Below are 20,070 nucleotides of genomic sequence, written 5' to 3'. Positions count from 1 at the left end.
GAGGCAAAATTATTTGGAATTTATTTCATGTTAAGAATGAGCTTACTATCAAATAATTAAATTACTCAATAGTAGTTGAAAAAACAATCTCCAAAATGGTAAGGTCTATTGGGAAATACATATATTCATTGTAATAAAAGTAAATTATAACATTTAAAAATATATAGATTGGTTAAAAAATCAATACAATTATTCTGTTCCTAGAAAATAAAAAACATCCACCCAATACACTGAAATGATGTTTTAATGATGAGAAAAAAATAAAAATAAAGCAATAAAACCATTTTTTTCAAACAAAAAATGGAATCTTAAAATTTTGATGGGATTAAAAAAACACTCTGTTTGTTTTTATTATGTTGATAATTCATTGTTGGCTGGAAATAGTTTGATATTTTTAATATTGATCTTGTTCAATACCAAAGTACTTAATTGGTAACTTACTTAAACAGTGCAATAATTTATCTACATTTTCTAAATTATTTCTGTAAATGATGTCCTTTTTTTGCAGCATTTATATATATTTTTGTGTTGTATTGGGTTTCATGAAAATGCTCTGGGATTTCACTGTAAATTTAGGTGCTCCCTTTGGTCTTCTGACAAAGGCAGTTTACTTTTTATTTTTATCTTCCTTAGAGATGGTCTTTTGCTTTCTTTTTTAAGTTATCAATATCAACTAAATTTTGTATTTAATCTATTGTAGCAGTTTGGTGTTTTTAGATCCTGTTTTGTTCTGTTTTATCCATCTTTGGAAACACTAAGGGAAAATGGAACTTTGTTATCAGATATGTGTTCTCAGTTATTTTTCACTTGACCTTGGGCTCTACCATCTTTCTTTTACAGACAGTTTTCTCTATTTTGTTTATTTTATCATCATCTTGTACAATATTCAGCTTTAAAATGGATTCTCTGTCCATGTAGAGAATATTCACTTACATCACATTCTAATCCGCATCATACTACTTACAACAACAGGAAAATTTCCAGTTTTCCTGTTTTGGATAACTTTTTCTAGTGTTTTGGAGTATTTGTATTTGCTATAAAATGATTGCAAATTTATTCTTCTTTTGTTTAGGATTTGTTTAAACTCATAAAGAGACCTGTAGCTTAATGTCACTTATATTAATAAGAAAAAATATGCTGTGTACACTTTCAATATACCAGACACTCTTCTAGGCACGTTTTTTAAAGTTTTTATTTAAATCCAGTTAGTTAACATACGGTGTAGCATTAGTTTCAGGTATAGAATGTAGTAATTCCAACACAGACAATACCCAGTGTTCATTCCAACAGATGTAGTCCTCAATTCTCATTATGTGTTTCACCCATCTCCCTGCCCACCTTCCTTCTAGTAACCATCAGTTTGTTCTCTACGGTTGCGAGTCTGCTTCTTGGTTTGCCTCTCCCTCCACAGCTCAGCTTGTTTTTTTGTTTCTTAAATTCCACATATGAGTGAAATCATATAGTACTTGTCTTTCTCTGACTAACTTATTTTGCTTAGCATAATAGTCTAGCTCTATCCATGTCACTGCAGATAGCAAGATTTCATTCGTTTTTATGCCTAAATAATACTTCATTGTGTTTGTGTATATGTGTGTGTATACCACCTTTTCCATATCCATTAATCAGTCAGTGGTAACTTGGGCTATTGTCATAACTTGACTATTTGTAGATAATTCTGCATCAAGCTGCATATGGGAACCTTATTTTTTTCTTTATCTTATTATTTTTGACTTGGCTAGCCATGACTTGGCTGGCCAAGAGCTGAGTGAAGCATCTCTGCAGATCACAGTGCAGTCCTGTTGGCACTTGATTTTTAAAAGTTATACCTTATCTAAATTCTGAGATACCTTTACTCCATTGATTAGACAATAAATTTTTAAAAATGGTACAGCCAATAATAAGGTCAGGTTTCAAACCCATTTCTAACTGACATAGAATACAAAATTTTATTGAATATATCATAGATTGGATATTGCTGTTTCTCAATATCTCTTGTTCCTTCACTCTCCTGTGTGTGTGTGTGTGTGTGCGTGCGCGCGCACATGTGCGCACACTTGCACACATGGAGTTAGCATGGACTTTTATGAAAAACGTAGAGAGGACTAACTTTTGGATAGGGAGTGGGGAAAAATTTGCATTTTATTTTATTTATTTATTTTTTTAAAGATTTTATTTATTTATTCATGATAGTCACAGAGAGAGAGAGAGAGAGAGAGAGAGAGAGGCAGAGACACAGGCAGAGGGAGAAGCAGGCTCCATGCACCGGGAGCCCGACGTGGGATCCGATCCCGGGTCTCCAGGATCGCGCCCTGGGCCAAAGGCAGGCGCCAAACCGCTGCGCCACCCAGGGATCCCAAAATTTGCATTTTAATAAATGAAGTTGTCTATATTATTCACAGTAATTGGAAATCAGCATGCACAACTACAACATAATGCTATCATGGCAAGTTCAAGGGTGGGGCAAATTGTAGAAACTGTTATCACTAGTGTATCCACAGGTCTGTTATATTGTTAAAATGTATGGCATCATGATTGTTATTTGTTATTGCTAAATTTTTTGATAGATAATGCAGTTCCTTATTTATTTTAGTTTATTGTTTTATTTTAAATCATCTTTTTATCAAGATAAAGAAAAAGCCCTCCAATTAAGAGAGTTTTGAGAAACTATATTATAAAATATAATATTTAGTATTCTGAGGTCTGCTGTTTCTACATTATTTCTCCTACTTCAGAATATGGACCACTTACAGGCCAGGAAGTTATCTTATTTATATTTTAACCATTGCATCTGGCAAGATATCTGTTAATAGAATTGGTGCCTTAAACATTTAATAAAAGTTAAATCAAATGGTAAATTTACATAAATAGTTTAGCTTAATTTGATTATGTTCCCATATCATTGGTAAATACAAACTTATAATGCAGACTCTATGTTATTTTTTTCCTCAAGTTTCATAAATAACAAAGTATTGATATAAAACAAAAGCAGTGGTATGCTCTTAAGTTAGCTATAAAGAAACCTCTTAAAAGACAAAGTTTGGTTTCAAAGCAATTTTCCATCCTCTTTTGAACCTTTAACATCATACTAATAAAAAGCCTTGGTATGGTGTTGAGCATGAACCTTATGAAGCGATAACATCTATCCACTAAATGTGCTCCACTGTTCTAATTGAAACAATATTCAGCAATACCATTAAGGTAATTAGGAACTCTATTGTAAATTAACAACTTTAAGAAAACTAATTTTCCAGATAGGACTGCATGGGCAACGCAGGCAAATATGTACCTATAAATTGTGATTTTAAAAGTATGCTTACTCTCTAAAGGAAGATTTTTAAGACTTAATATTTTCTAATTGTTACTTTCATTTAACTTTTCAATAGTTGAAGCTGTTTCTATCTTAAAATCACATTGACTTTAGACCACATAGTTTATAGTGCATCAATGGCTATTTTCTTGCAAATTACAATAGCATTGTAGTACTTTGAATTATATATATATATATATATATATATATATATATATACATATATATTGTGCTTTGCGCTAGAGACACTTTCAAAACAGGCAAGAAAAAATAGATACCTAAAAAGGTAAAATGTGTAACTTTGAAAGACAGATATATACATAAAAAACAAGGCATAGGAACAGTCCTTAATGTAAATTATCATTCAAAAAACAGAAAAATAATATAGGCACAAAAATAGCAATGCTTTATTCATGATATTCATATGTCCAAACTCTTTTTGGTAAATTTGGTTAATTATCAAGAGTAATTCTTTTGTACTATTTACTGCTAATCTAAAATTCAAATATAGCAAAGGTATCACCTGTAGAAGTGTGGTCACATTCATCAGTTGTATCTACATGCAAGCTATTCTGTATAATCAGTGCTGTGTCACTGTTTTCTGTAAGAATTACAGTTTCAGGCACATGCCTGTTGAAGGCACATAGTGTAAGTCTCACTGAAGTAATAATAGAGAAGGAGTGATATGGAACAAATAACAACAACAATAACGAAACTTGGGAGTAGTTCCAGTCTTTTGTTTGGGAGGTCTTTTATGAATTACCAAACTAAAGTATATATACCTGCTAACTTCTCCACTATACTAACTAATTTCCCAAATCTAAGTCTCAGTAGACATCATTGTAATTGCCACTTTCTGTTCTGGTCTCTGTACTCTTTATTTGGAGACATAATTTCTGCTTTACCCATCATCTAACATAGCACCTAACATAAAGTATATACAAAATAAATACCAGGTAAATGCACAAATAAATAGATGAAATTAACCAATTATTTTTTGAAAGTTACCAGATTTCTTTCAGCCTTGAATATTTTACATGGATAGTTAATATATAATTATCAAAACTTTCTAAATACAGAGTTTTTATAATTTAAAACAAGTATTTGCTTGCAAGTTCCCCTCCTGTGGCCTATGAACTCTTCCAGGGAAGAAGAGCTCTTATCTACCTTTATAGCTCCAAAGCCCATCTCAGTACATATATGATACTAAATCTAGGTAAACTTTTAATGAACTATGTATGAACAAAAACCTGGAGGCAGACCAAGAAGAATTGGTCAGAACATCTTTTTATTCACCTGATTACATACAATATGACCTTATAAATCTTTGAAAAGATGACAAAATAAAGAAATTTCCTTCCTTCCTTGATTCCTTCCTTTCTTCCTTCCTTCCTTTCTTTTTGTTTATCCTACTAATTTGTGTATTTAACATACATATACACATATGTATACAAAATAAAGACAAACTTTCACTAAATCCTGAGTTTGTGAAACTAGAGGTTGTTCTTTAACTGTATAAAATTGTACGTTGCAGGGGTGCCCAGGTGGCAGTCACTTGAGTGTCCGACTTTTGGTTTCATCTCGGGTCCTGATCTTGGGGTCCTAAAATAGAGCTCCATGCTCAGCATTGAGTTTGCTTGGGACTCTCTCCCTCCCCAAGTGCTCTCTGTCTCAAATAAACAAACAAGCAAACAAACAAATCTATCTTTAAGAAAACCAAAACCGAAAAACAGCCCTGTGCATTGCATAAATCAAAAGCAGTGAACATGGCCTGTTTCATTTAACTCCTGTCCTTGTTCTATAAGTTTGCAAACTAGTATAGAGAATTAGAATATTTCTATATTTGCTAAAACTGTAAGAACTTGCCTTGATTGATATTGAGAGCCAACATTGGTGATTACTTCATCCATTTAAATAACAGGATTGACATGCTGTCAGGTCACCAAAAAACTTTTCAAAAACTTCTTTGAGTGGGAAAAACTCAATGATGTTACGAAGCAAAATCAGAAAAGATTCTTTATTCAGGAACACCTAGGTGGCTCGGTGGTTGAGTGTCTGCCTTTGGTTCAGGGCGTTATCCCAGGGTCCTGAGATCGAGTATCACATCAGGCTCCCTGCAGGGAGCCTGCTTCTCCCTCTGCCTATGTCTCTGCCTCTCATGAATAAATAAAAATCTTTTAAAAAATTCCTTTTAGTGATAACTAAAAAGTCAGTTGTATTTTGTTTTGTTTTTGCCTAAGAAAGGCTTGTAATTGTGTTTCGGCAAGAACATAGGGAAAATAAATATACAAAGTATAGTATAATCTAACTATGGGTAACAAAATATTTAAAAATAACAATTTCTGGTAAAGTTTCCTAAGCTTGATTCATATTTAATAATTATGAAAATGAATCATTGTTTTTTTTAAAAAAATTCTATTTGAATAACTGAAGTAATCAGTGCAAACAGCTCTATTCCTTGCTGTCCTATTTATTATAATATACATGTGAACCTCAATGGGGATTTTGAATATTATAGATTACATTCATTTTGGTCAGTGATCTATCACAGATGATTGGTATTAAGAGCCCAGCTGTGCCTTCTGTTCTACTTACATTTTCAACAATTATTTCTCAGTGATAATTCAGAAAATTACACTTGAAACTCTGGTTGTTCATCAGTTACACTGTATTAATTGTCATAAGTATCCCAATTAAGGAAACAGAATTGAAAACAAATTGAAAAAACAAAGGTTTTAACAAAAAATGGAAGAAAAGAATTTGAAAAGAAAAAAATTTCATCCATTTAGAAGACAGAATCTCTACACACAACTCTGGCTTAGCCAACACACACTTACACACACACATTCTAACCCTAGAGCAGTTTCTTAAATAAAATTAGGATCACACCTCTCTAAAACAATGTCCTACAAGCTTTGTCCAGCACATTTACTTCATGTTCTGTGAGAGGCAGATGCCAAAATGCAATTAGATACACTATACAATTATTAGGGGGCTGCCTTTCAAAGAAAGTGGAGAGGGAGCCTAGAATGGCTGGGAGAGCTGTTAGTCAGGCATGAAGATCTGATGTTGAATGAAGGTGAGAGGGAAGGAAGGAGCCTTGGGTGAATGCTTGATTTATTGCTGTACAGTTCTCAAAGAAGTTTCAGTAAAGCCAATAAGGAATCTTTGAGCCAATGCTACAAGATGTGGCATGTCCCAGGAGCAGGAATGCTTTACTCTCCCTGTCACACTCAGCCGGAGGTGGGAGCAACCTGTAAGAAATAAGCCCTCAGAAGAAATGTAGTGATGGGCTTCCAGAGCATAGCACCAGGGACTGTCAATTACGCTTTCCCCACTCAGAGAGGGCCTTCTTTTTATGGCTGCCTCACTCACCTTTTGCCAAGATTTGCCTAGACCCATTCTAAGACTCAGACATGAATCCTCTGCATTTTCTGAAATAGGGCCACCAAAAATCTACCTTCAACTGTACCCATGGCAGGGTATGAAATACAGTTGTAGCCTCATATAGGCACACAAATGAATGTAAATTTTATTAAGTGGAAGCCTTTACGGCCAAGAGTCAGACCATCTCGAGTCATTATAACACCGAGGGGTATGTGTACTTTTCTGCAGCAGATTGACAGCAGATTAAATGATCTGCCACAGATTTATAAAAATCTGTGTCTACAGTTTTCTGTAAATTTCTAATTACCTTGAACATCTTCAAGGGGAAATATAAACCATTATAACCTGTTATGAATCTCTTTGATTAGATAATAGTAGAATTATTTTCCCAACAGACAAATTCTGCAAATCACAAATGGAAGTAGACTGACCAATAAACTAATCCCTTGGAAGTACAGGAATTTCTAGAAGTAAACATAGATAAATTGGTAGAGACATTCTTTACATTCTGTTCCCCCCAAATATTAACTAACTTTTTAGGGAAAAAAAGACAAATTGCAAAAAAAAAAAAAAAAAAAAAAAAAAGATGGGCTGATGCAGTCTCAAAGTGTTTTGTTCTGAAAAGTCTCTTTGGGTTTTAGGTGTCCTGTTGTTCCACCATCATTTATTTAGATTACTAGAGCAATTTAAGGCCACTGCAACAGTTTGAAAAGCTGACTATCAAAATTCATGGGCAAATCAACAAAATTAGCAGATCATTGTGAAGATGTGACCAAATGAATAGAAACAGAGAGGCTAAGATAATGGCATGTGAAATTTTTTATTTCAACTTAAAACATTGAGAAGATGACATAGGACTTTCAAGAATAAAGGAGGTTTAATATAAGTAAAAGAGGAAAATCAAGGAGTTAATAGATTTTCAGTCTTCTTGGATCATGTCATTTCACCAAGCAGAAAGGTCAGCAAAGTCAAGTGTGCCAATGATCCTATTAAAGAACTTCTCCAAAGTATGCTGAAAAAGAACTGGCAATCATACTATTATCATTAGAAACATGAAGGGCAGCTGAAAGAAAGCAGACTTCAATTTAGCCACTCAGATTTCCAGAGAGGGAGACCCCTTTTTCCACTGTAAAATTGCAGTTCATCAAATCTATTTTCTCAAGGACGATAAAGCTACCAATATTATATTGCATGAAGAAAACTATGTTGTGATTCCTTTCTGTTTCAGAATTGTTTATGCTGATGTTTTTTAACCATATGGCTTATTTTTCTATCTGAAACTTACCTGTGCTTTTAGGTCTTTTTCATTTTTTCTTATTCACAGAGTAATCAAGTTAGTGTGATCACTTAACCCACTTGAAATGTTAAATTTAGATCATTAAATAATATGTATCTAAATCTTCCTCTTCTTTACAGAAATAGGTCAGATTTTATTCACTCCCCATTGGAACTTCAGATATATTCTATCTTTAAGAAGTAAAAAAAAAAGATAATTGAATTTATTATCAGTTTTATTTTAATTGTTCTAATTTGATATATTCTGTCTGATATATAATTTTTCGTAGGTTGAGTTCCCTAACATTCTCTACCTTGTCATCCTCAATATCCCCTGTAAGAGAAAGTGGTGTTCAGCCTATCAGTGATTTTCTTCTGCAAGGGTCTTCGAATCAATATGTAGAAAACCATAATTCTCCTAATTAAGAAAACTGGGAAACAAGTATACCTATTTTCTAGAATCTCTTAGGTATAAGTAATATAGTATTCTCATTCTCATCTACTTCTGAAGTCACTGACCAAGCCTCTATTGTTTCTTATATTTGGTTTTGATTTTTTTTCTGTGTGTGCGTGTGTACGTGCACATTGACACTAACAATTAGTATCTGTTTTAGCTAAGGGTCATAATTTTTTGCACATGGGGTTTTACAATAGGATTTTTGTTAATCTCCAGTATTGTTTCCTTTTTTTCTGTTTTCTTTGTGTTGCTGCTCTTGTTCCTCTCTCTTTCTAGCCATGAAATAATTTTGACTTGATATTTTTTATCCCTAAGTTCATGTGAATTCTGTATATTGATAATCTCACATTTTGTTATATTTTTGTTAATTCTCTATTTATGACTGCTTTATAAATAAGTCCACAAATCAAGCAGGCAAATTCTAGCTATTTCAACCTGGGAAGAGTATCTAGGGTATCATCTCTTTGTCATATCTTTCATGTGACTGATAACATTATTGAGACTTACTGGACCCCAGACTTCCACCATATTCCATTGAATATTTCTTATCTATGTGAGTCATGCCTCACTTGTTAAGTCCTTACAAAATCTAGTCATATTAGCTATTCTTGAATCTCTCCTCTGATGATAGGAAGATAAAAATGTCACTTATTTACAGTAAATTTAATTAAAGATATATTAAAATTCTCTCAGATAAAACATGGTTTTCTCTGTCTTTCTTATTCCCAGAGTGCGAGAACAACAGAAAAAGAAATTAAATTTTTGAGGGGTGTGGAGTAAGCTAAGATCTTTGGAGCCACATGAAACTCTAACAGGTACAAGAACAAAAATCTGCTCTGAGAGTTTATGAAATACTTAAGGGGGAATCTGAATTACATATCAAAAAGCATCAATGTCATTCGACTAATATTTCTAAAAATTACTCCAAGGTACACATTAATTGGGAGAGATCTTACCTTTTGCAGATCTACAAGGCATTCCAATACTATTTTAAGAAAAACTCTGACATTAATCACTTTCTGATGACTCAAGACTAATTAAAAGCCATCCAAGAAAAGTTTTCTGGATTCCTGGTATAAATAATCTTGCCAAGTTCTTCTAATGATTCCTACCATTGTAAAGTATCAGGATTTAAAGTCTAGGATTTGTCTTTCACTGCAGGAAATTATCTGTACCAGACAATGACTCCACAGACCAAAATTTCTTCTGTACACTGAATTCTGCAAGTTTATTCTCCTGTCTGTAATAAGTGTTTCCATGATCATTTTTGGCCATTTTCCTTGTAGGAGAGATTATGCTACTGTGCCATGGTCTTTAGTTGCACATGTTCTCGTCAAGTTGACGAGATTAATAGCTCCAATAGTCTTGGAGACCAATAGCTAATAGCTGTCCAAGCATATGGAAAGGCTTCTGACTGGCCCAGAATGTGTTTGCATCCTCATGCATAATATACATAACATCTACAAAACTGATTACTATTCAGTATGTGGACCTGGCCATTTTGTCGTTAGCAGCTATATTCTGCATTATGAGATAACATATTTTCAAATATCATTCAGTGGCTTTTTAAAAACTCAAGCTACCAAATATTGTCATTTTTTTCCTTGAGAATAGAACTAACTTGCCTAATTTGAGTACAGTGTCATAATGCAAATTCAATACAGATAAATAAATAATCCATCCAAGTTTTTACACTTTTTTAAAATTATTTTTTAAGTGGAGAGAGGGGCAGAGAGAGAATCTTAAGCAGGCTCCATGCCCAGCACAGAGCCCAGTGTGGGGTTCAGTCTCACAATCTTGAGATCATGACCTGAGCCAAAACCAAGAGTCAGACTCTTAAGTGATTGAGCCACCCAAGTGTCCCCAGGTTGTTATACTTTAAAAACATGATCATTGCTGAGTGGATTTAGAAAATAATGTCCACTGTAGGAAATTGATGGTGCTATATATGTGTACATAGATTCATTGGTATGCCACAAGGTTATAGCTTCCATCAATGTTCCCACCAGACAGACTACCATCTAGCAAACATAAAAGTTCTAACTAAACAAAAAGACATTAAGGGGGGGGAACACACCTACTGTAAAATATGACCATTAAAAAATGTAAAATTAGTTTTATAGTTGGAAACCACTGTATGCAATAATGGCACCCATAGACAGATTTCTGGGAAAGCGAGCTCAGTAGCCTAATTGATCCTTAGATTACTCAAGTAATAAATATCAAATCATTTTTAAGTATGTATTTTTAAAATCTCAGTTCTTAAAATTGGAAATACGAAAATGGACTTTCTCCCTATAAAAGGGAATTTGACAATGTCCCCTGCATGCAGTTTCTTACTAACAAGTATTTGACAGTGTAAGTAAATTTTCATTCAGGATAATTTTCTTTCTAATACTATAAAAAAACTGCAATCCCTGCTTTTGCTTACTCAGTTTCTTGTAATCGCTTTATATTGACTGTAGTAACAGGCCTCATAAAATCATATTCTTGAGTTGAAAACTAAAACTGGAATGAGATTTTCTATGAGAATCCATTGAGAACAGTCATATATGCCATAACCATTCTAAAGATCCAGAAGAAATAACAAAAAGCTACCTTTATTGTTATTGTTGTTGTACTTCACATACCCATGACTTATTTTATAACTTGAAGTTTTTACCTTTTGATTTCCTTCATTTATTTTACTATCCCCCACCCCTTGCCTCTGGTGACCACCTATTTTCTTATCAATGAGCTTGTTTTTTTTTTTAATTCCACCAATAAGTGAGATCATATGATATTTGCCTTTGTCTGACTTCATTTATCATAATACCCTCAAGTTCCATCCACAAGGTGAGCCATTCTTTTTATGGCTGAGTAGTATTCTATTATGATATATATACCACATTTTATTTATCCATTCATCCATTGATAGATCTTTAGATTTTTTTCCATATTTTGGCTATTTACTGTATTGTGAATAATGCTGTAGTAAACATTGGGTTGCATTTGCCTTTTCAAATTAATGTTTTCTTGTTAATTTTCCCCATTCTCACTGGTGTGAGGCGGAGAAAAGGGAACCCTCATACACTGTTGGTGGGAATGTGAACTGGTGCAGCCACTCTGGAAAACTGTGTTGAGGTTCCTCAAACAGTTAAAAATATACCTGCCCTACGACCCAGCAATTGCACTGTTGAGGATTTACCCCAAAGAGACAAATGCAATGAAACGCCGGGACACCTGCACCCCGATGTTTCTAGCAGCAATGGCCACGATAGCCAAACTGTGGAAGGAGCCTCGGTGTCCAACAAAAGATGAATGGATAAAGAAGATGTGGTTTATGTATACAATGGAATATTACTCAGCTATTAGAAATGACAAATACCCACCATTTGCTTCAACGTGGATGGAACTGGAGGGTATTATGCTGAGTGAAGTAAGCCAGTCGGAGAAGGACAAACATTATATGTTCTCATTCATTTGGGGAATATAAATAATAGTGAAAGGGAATATAAGGGAAGGGGGAAGAAATGTGTGGGAAATATCAGAAAGGGAGACAGAACGTAAAGACTGCTAACTCTGGGAAACGAACTAGGGGTGGTAGAAAGGGAGGAGGGCGGGGGGTGGGAGTGAATGGGTGACGGGCACTGGGGGTTATTCTGTATGTTAGTAAATTGAACACCAATAAAAAATAAATTAAAAAAAAAACAAATTAATGTTTTCATTTTCTTTGGATGAATACCCAGAAGTGGAATTTCTGTATCATATGGTAGTTCCATTTTTAATCTTTTAAAGAATTTCCATACTGTTGTCCATAGTGGCTGGACAAATTTACGTTCCCACCAGTAGTGTACATGGGTTCCCTTTTTTCCACAACCTTGATAACACTTGTTATTTCTTATCTTTTTGATAATTCTAACAAATGTGAGGTGATCTCTTAGTGAGGTTTTGATTTGTATTTCCTTGATGATCAGTGATGTTGGGCATATTGTGTTGGTTGACCATCTATGTGTCTTTTGAAAAATATCTATTCAGGTCCTTTGTCTATTTTCTAGTTTGTACTTTTTGCTATTAAGTTATATGAGTTCTTTATATATTTTGGATATTAACCCCTTATCAGATAGATACATGATTTACAAGTATTTTCTCTATTTCTTCCTTTTCTGTGTGATTTTTTATATCAAGATTAGGGTTAAATTGGAAAATTTTAAATTGTCATTTATTCCAGTTATTTTTGAATAATTAGTAATTTTACCAAGAAATTGTATCGGGAAATTTTAAACCTTGGGAAAGTTTAAAAATAGAACTTTGAAGCATGAATGAGATAAGCATTGTCAAAATTTCAGAAATAATAGAAGTGAAACTAGTGAATTACCAAAGTTATGTTTAGTAAATATTTATTGTGCACACAGCAAAAATCCCATGAACTGAGCTCCCTCAAACCAAAACATGGAATGAGGCTCAGGATCTGTATCATTAATACAATGTGTATATATATAGAGAGAGACAGAAGAGGCAATAACTGTTTATCTTCATGGTGATTGGTTATAATATTAGAATTCTCTTAAATGATAGGAATTGTTTAATAGTTGACTCATATCAAATTTGGGAAATAGTGTAAGTTTTGCTTATGATTTCCAGAGGCATAAGCAAGAAATAACCCAGGTCAAGTTAGTCTTGTAAAATACATTAAATTAAGTTTCGCTTGTTTAGACTGAACTGGTTTTGTCTGCTCAGGAAATTTTCAAGGCTTGTCTCTGTTTTTGATTTTAACAGCACACAAAATGGAATGGCCATTTACTCTATATTTAAATGAGTATAAAAATATATCAGCTGGGGAACAAATCTTTTGATATTACCCTAGCAGTTCTATAGTTGGAATTCACAAGAGGCTTTAGAGAGAGAAATCTTTAAGGAGATACAGTAGTATCCTGCTGATTTTACATTCATTATTTTATCTTTTTGATAGTAAATGTTGCCATAAACCTAGTATAGGAAGGATTTGAGAAGAGCTCCAAATGCATTCACAAATAAAAGAAAGTAAACAGGATAGATATATTTTATGCAAATAAACCTATTAATATGGAAATCAGAGTGAAATAGAAAAACTCTTTTTAGCAGAAAATCACAATTTTTATAAACATTCAAAAAATTCAACTGCCTTCTGGAAAAGCACTATGTATCCCACACATATCAATTGGGTTGATATCAAAAGCTATCTCTCTTATCATATTTTTTTCAGAGTTAGAAATAAAACAAGTTTTTTATTCTTTATTTAACAAAAATACTAGCCATATTCCAAAAATTCGTTTTATAACTGATATTTTAAAATCTGAAACTTTTCTGTTTTGTTCTTCCTTATAGTATAAAACTGTATGATATACATAACCACAACAGGGCCCAAATTCAACTTTAACTGATAAGTGAGGCTTCTGCCACATAGCTGTAATAAAAATTGTTTTCCTACCGTTTTGTGGACTATGATACTTAATTTATTTTATTCATACACTAGCTCATGGTGTGAAATGCTCCTGTTGGTTGGGACCGCTGACTTCCGAAGTAAGATATTATCTGATCATGTATTCTGTATTTATGGGAATGAACTCATTTTCAGAAGTGTATTGTGAGAGTAAAACGCATGCTCTGGTTTATGGAAGTGGCCCTTTGGGAAAATTGTTTTTATGTTTTGTTATGTTTTCTTTTTCCTTTGCCAGTTTTCTACATTTATAATCAATTTAAGACCAAGTTACTCATTAACAGCTTAGTTAGGGGATCTCAACCTAATTGGCTTAGTGGAATTTAAACTCTATCCTGTGGTGTACATGATTCAAATTTAGGTTTTGAATGAATGGTCCCATTATTCAACTCATAACTTAGGGCAGATGACCAGCCCTTATGTAGAGTCTCTGTGCAGTTGTGCAGAGTTTGCATTTCTGGTTAGGTAAATGTAATAAAGTTTCCTCTTAGCTTTATATAACAAACTCATTTTTAGCACCTTGATTCCCTGAGGTTTATAGTCATGAGAAAATTAACCTCTAAGGATAATTAACCTCCAACCACTATGGACCATGTTTGGCCTCAACCCTTGATTACTCTCTGACTATAAGATTTTTCTTCATTTCTGCATGTGTTGTCTAAAATTATGCTTATTTTGAATGTTAATTATGTGTAGTCTCAAGTAATTTTAAACAAATAGGAATATAATAGACAATGTTGGTAATTTCCAACATACATGTGATTCCACCCAGAATAAGTTGTTGCTTCTTTATTTTTAGCATTCTGGGTTTCTTTTTTCACAGTGGGGTCAGTATAGCAGTTTGGACATGATTTTTTATGTTGTAGGATTGAGCAAATAAGTAAGTATACTTATGTCTGTAATAGGAATTTATTATTATTATTATTATTATTATTATTATTATTATTAAGAGAGAGAGAGAGAATGAGAGCACAAGTAGGGGAAAGGCAAAGGGAGAGCAAGCCGATTTCCCTCTGAGCAGAGAGCCTGATTGCAGGGCTAGTGGGACTCAATCCCAAGATGCTGGGATCACGACCTGGGCCAAAGGTGGACAAATACTACCACCTTTGCGTGGCTCAGTGGTTGAGCCACGCAAGTGCCCCAAGAATTCTTAATATATGAGAACAGAGATAAAAGTAAGGAATGGCAGAAGATTGGAATTCGATTATAAGTATGCAATTATAATTACATAATAATGAACAAAACTAATACCTTACACTGCCTCTTGATGTGAAGACACAATGTCATAAATACTGTATTTCTGGGCAGCCCGGGTGGCTCAGCGGTTTAGCGCCGCCTTCAGCCCAGGGCCTGATCCTGGAGACCTGGGATCGAGTCCCATGTCAGGCTCCCTGCATGGAGCATGCTTCTTCTGCCTGTGTCTCTGCCTCTCTCTTTCTCTTTGTCTCTCATGAATAAATAAATAAAATCTTTAAAAAAATACTGTATTTCTACCAAAATGAACAATGTGAACTTAATCATGGTAAGATATTAAGCAAAGGTAAACTATAAAGGACAATTTATAAAGCAAGTGACAATTTATAAAACTTTGACTCTTCTGAGATGTAAATGTAAATTTGAAAATGTAATGTCAGGAAAGATACCGAGCATTGAAGAACTATTCTAAATTAAAGAAAACTTTTTTAAAAAGTAAGTAAAGGGGGATCCCTGAGTGGCTCAGCGGTTTGGTGCCTGCCTTCAGCCCAGGACATGATCCTGGAGTCCCGGGATCGAGTCCCACCTCGGGCTCCCTGCATGGAGCCTGCTTCTCCCTCTGCCTGTGTCTCTGCTTCTCTGTGTGTGTGTCACTCATGAATAAATAAATAAAATCCTTAAAAAAAAAGTAAGTAAAGGCAATGAGTGATTTTAGAGGAAATAAATATACATACAACTAATTGTGTATTGTCCTTCATCCAAAAACTGTAGACCTTCAAAGATAAATGTAAGCAACTAAAGTAAGCAATAATGACTATCTAAAGGGATGACCAATAGATGAAATTTTTATTAAAACAGAAACAGGAACAAAAAACTTCTACATTAAAAAGAATAGCTATATCATTCCTGCCTTGGATTTTGTATCCAGGTAATCTGCCATTTAATAATGCAGTCAAATTTTTGAAAAATACCAGATTATTTACCAGCGTTTTCCAAAGAAACATATGAAATGTGTAGTTTAACAATAAGGTGGCTAATTATGAAGAAAGATGGATGGGATCCCTGGGTGGTGCAGCGGTTTGGCGCCTGCCTTTGGCCCAGGGCCCGATCCTGGAGACCTGGGATCGAATCCCACGTCGGGCTCCCGGTGCACGGAGCCTGCTTCTCCCTCTGCCTGTGTCTCTGCCTCTCTCTCTCTCTCTGTGTGACTATCATAAATAAAAAAAAAAGAGGGAAATAAAGCAATGGTGAGAAAGATACTATTTGTTATACTTAATATTGATTATAAAATAAAATATTTTATCAATATTTCATAATATTGATTATAAAATAATTTGGCAGCAGGAAGATACAAATAAGTTGGAAGTTAAATGCAATATAACATTTAGGAAATACATAGTTTGAAACTGAAAAATTTGGGATTCCTGGGTGGCTCAGCGGTTGAGCATCTGCCTTTGGCTCAGGGCATGATCCCAGCATCCCAGGATCAAGTCCCACATCGGACTTCTGCATGGAGCCCGCTTCTCCCTCTGCCTATGTCTCTACCTCAGTGTGTATGTGTCTCTCTCATGAATAAATAAAATCTTTAAAAAGACTGAAAAATTTGAAAATACTATAAAACAAGAAACTGCATATTACTATGTAGTCATTGAAATTAGAACAAAGTAAATTTTAAAAAATAATAATCTGACAAAATTAGAAATAACAAAATTTTAAAGGTAGTATTTGTAGAGCTTATTAAGATGGAGAGAACTTGCTTCCTATACTGGGTTAGTTTTAAAGTCAATAACTTAGAGACTTAAAATAACCATTTATTGTCATCTTTCATATTTCTGAGTATTTATGTACTCAGGCTATTCTTGCTGAGATTTTCTGATATTGTTGCAGCATATGGCAGGTGAAACAATGTTCTATAGGCTTCTACACTAATATATTTCTCTTGCTGTGGCCTTTCATGTAGCTAGAGCTAGCTTGGGGTTTCTCACAGAAAGGTGACCATAGGGTAGTCATATTTTTACCTGATGACTGGTTTCCCAAGGAAAAGCAATCTGAGAGCAGAAAATGAAGTTTCCAGGCTCTAAAGACTCAGGCCAAGACACTGGCACAGAGTCTCTTCTACCATATTCTGTTGGTCAGAGCACTGAGTACCACATTGAGATTCAAGAGAATGGGAAATCAACTCACTTCACAAGAGGAGTGCCAAAGAGCTTGTGGCTATCATTGATCTGACAAAGTCACTTTCTGAGGTTCTATTACTTGATTTTTTTTTTTTTTTAGCAATGGACACTTTCCTTTCTTATATTCTTTGACAGCATATTTTTCTAATATTCTCCTTAATTGCTTTAATGGCTGCTCCTTCTCTGTCCCTTTGGTTGATTGTTCTAAAACACACACGTTTTAGAGTTTTCCAGAGGTTATCTTGAATCATCTTTTTTTTTTTTCTACACCTTTTAGCTTGATCTTTTACAGGTTCATGCTTTTAAATCAACATCTTTATATTTTATATATTTTTATACATCATCTTAAATAATGATCTTCAGTCTGAACCTTTCCCTTCAACTTGAGTCTCAGACAGTTAATTGCATATGTCTATTTGCACCTATGTCTCTCATTAGCATCTCAGATTTTCCATGTCCAAAATGGAACTGTCAAAAAAGTCTTCCCTTCTTCCCCACCACATCCCTCAGTTACTCCTCTGGAAAAAAAAAGAAAATAAAACAAAACAAATACCACTACAAATAAGATGTCTAACCATATGCCAGTTTTCAGACTATAATCTTAAATTTATTCTTCATCCAGCCCTTTCCTTTGGTCTTACAAAGAAGCCATCTGTAAACTGCCATTTCCACCTCAGAGAAATGATATATCTGATCTTTTTATTCTACTCTTTCAAGTTATAATGGTTGCTGACATGTGAAATACTCCTTTTGTATGTACTTTTTTTTTGTCCTTCACTACACAGAAGGCAAAGTGACAAGAAGGCAAGGTAAATAATATTTACCTTAAATCTTACTAACTTTCCTGTTTTGAATCTATTTTAAAAACCTATATTTGATACTTTGATAGAAATCTCTGGTATCACCACCAGTGTTTTTAATAAAACATTATTTATACTATTATCTTGTAATTAATTCATGCCACAATATTTTACTAAAATTAGCAGAGATAATTTTACCACTGAATATTTTGGTCATACATAGTTGTATGTTACTGCTTCTCATTGTTAATCCCTCTTCCCTCCCTCTGTCTCCAGCAATCATTTGTAGTCTATCCCCATTGTTTCACCTTTTCAGAATGTGCATGAATAGAATTAGATGGTATAAGCTTATTTTGTTTGGTATCTTTCACTTAGCATAATTTAATATTCTTTTGTATTGTTACATGTACCATTAGTCCCTTCCTTTGTATCACTGAGTAGAATCTGATTGTGAGGAAGAACTACAGACTATCCATTCATCAGTTGATGGACATTTCCAGTTTTTGGTAATTATGAATAAAAGTGATATAAACATTCCCATGCAGGTTTTTGTTTTGAACATTTATTTCATTTATCTTATTGAATATGGTCAGTTGTACATTAAGTGCATTTTTAAATTTTTAAAGTAACTGCCAACATGTTTTGCAAAGTGAATCTATCATTTGCATTCTAATCAAGGAGTCTTGAGAATTCCATGTACTCCATATTCTTGCCAACAGTTGATATTGTCACTTTTTTTGGTAAATTTTGTTGATTCTAGTAGGTGTTTATTGCTGTTTCTCTTTGGTTTAAAATTATATTTTCCTCATGGCTAATGCTGTTGCATAAGTTTTCATGTTTTATTTGCCATATGTAAATCTTTTTTAAAAAAAGATTTTATTTATTTATTCAGGAGAGATGCAGAGAGAGAGAGAGAGAGAGAGAGAGAGAGAGAGGCAGAGACATAGGCAGAGGGAGAAGCAAGCTCCATGCAGGGAGCCTGATATGGGACTCGATCCCAGGACTCCAGGATCATGCCATGAGCCAGATGCAGGTACATGTTCAACTGCTGAGCTACTCAGGCATCCCTAAATCTTCTTTTTTAAATATCCAAGTTTTTGCCTATTTTACAAGTTGTATTGTTTTCTCTCTCTCTCTCTCTCTCTTTAAGATTTTATTTATTCATTCATGAGAGACACGCAGAGAGAGAGAGAGAGAAAGAAAGAGGCAGAGACACAGGCAGAGGGAGAAGCAGGCCCCATGCACTGGGAGCCTGACGTGGGACTCGATCCCGGGTCTCCAGGATCACATCCCGGGCTGCAGGCGGTGCTAAACCGCTGCACCACTGGGGCGGCCCTCTCTCTCTCTCTTTAGTTATAAGAGTATACATTTTGGATACCAATCCTATACCAAATACCAAATATTAGTTTAATGTTTTTTTCCCAACCTGTAACTTATCCTTTCATCTTTTAAAGAGTCTTTTAAAGAGTAATACTGTTAATTTTGTTGAAGTTTAACTTATCAGTATTCTCTTTGCTTCATTCTTTTTGTGTCCTTATTCAAAATATCTTAAATCCAGGACAGCACTTTTTTTTTTCTTTTCTAGTTTCTTTCTTCTAGAATTCATAATGGTTTTGGGTATGTATTTAAGTCAGTAATTTATTTCTACCTCAATTTTTGTATATGGTGCAAGATATGGTTCAATATACACAATGTATTTTCCTCTTCTTTACCTTTCTTACACACATGGATATCTGATAGGCTCGGCACCATTTGTTAAAAAAACCTACCATTGATCCACTGAACTGTCTTTATAATGTTGTGGAAAAACAATTGATCATAAACAAGTGATTTTATTTTGGGACTTTTTTCAGTGACTTATGTCTACCCTTTCATACTACATCGTGCTGTGTTTAGTAGTAGCTTTCAGTGATTCTTGAATCAGACGGTGTGAGACTTCCAGCTTTGTTCTTTGTTTTTCAAAATTGCTTTGGCTATTGAAGAGGTTTCCTTTTCTATATGAAATTTAACAATCA

The 20,070-nt window shown here is 34.1% G+C and overlaps 1 long non-coding RNA gene across 1 annotated transcript in view; it reads left to right on the top strand.

Annotated features, from left to right (window-relative positions):
- The window catches only part of LOC140608047 (uncharacterized), a 144,987-nt gene that overhangs the window by 24,713 nt on the left and 100,204 nt on the right, over positions 1–20,070 (top strand). The window contains exon 2 of the long non-coding RNA XR_012009995.1: positions 9,156–9,241. This is a non-coding gene — a long non-coding RNA (uncharacterized lncRNA). The remainder of the gene's footprint in view (positions 1–9,155; positions 9,242–20,070) is intronic.

The sequence above is a fragment of the Canis lupus genome, chromosome 17 (genome assembly GCF_048164855.1).
Source record: "Canis lupus baileyi chromosome 17, mCanLup2.hap1, whole genome shotgun sequence".
In the NCBI taxonomy this organism is placed as follows: domain Eukaryota; kingdom Metazoa; phylum Chordata; class Mammalia; order Carnivora; family Canidae; genus Canis; species Canis lupus.
Note: the sequence above shows the minus strand (reverse complement) of the source record. Positions and strands in the feature narration are given on the sequence as shown.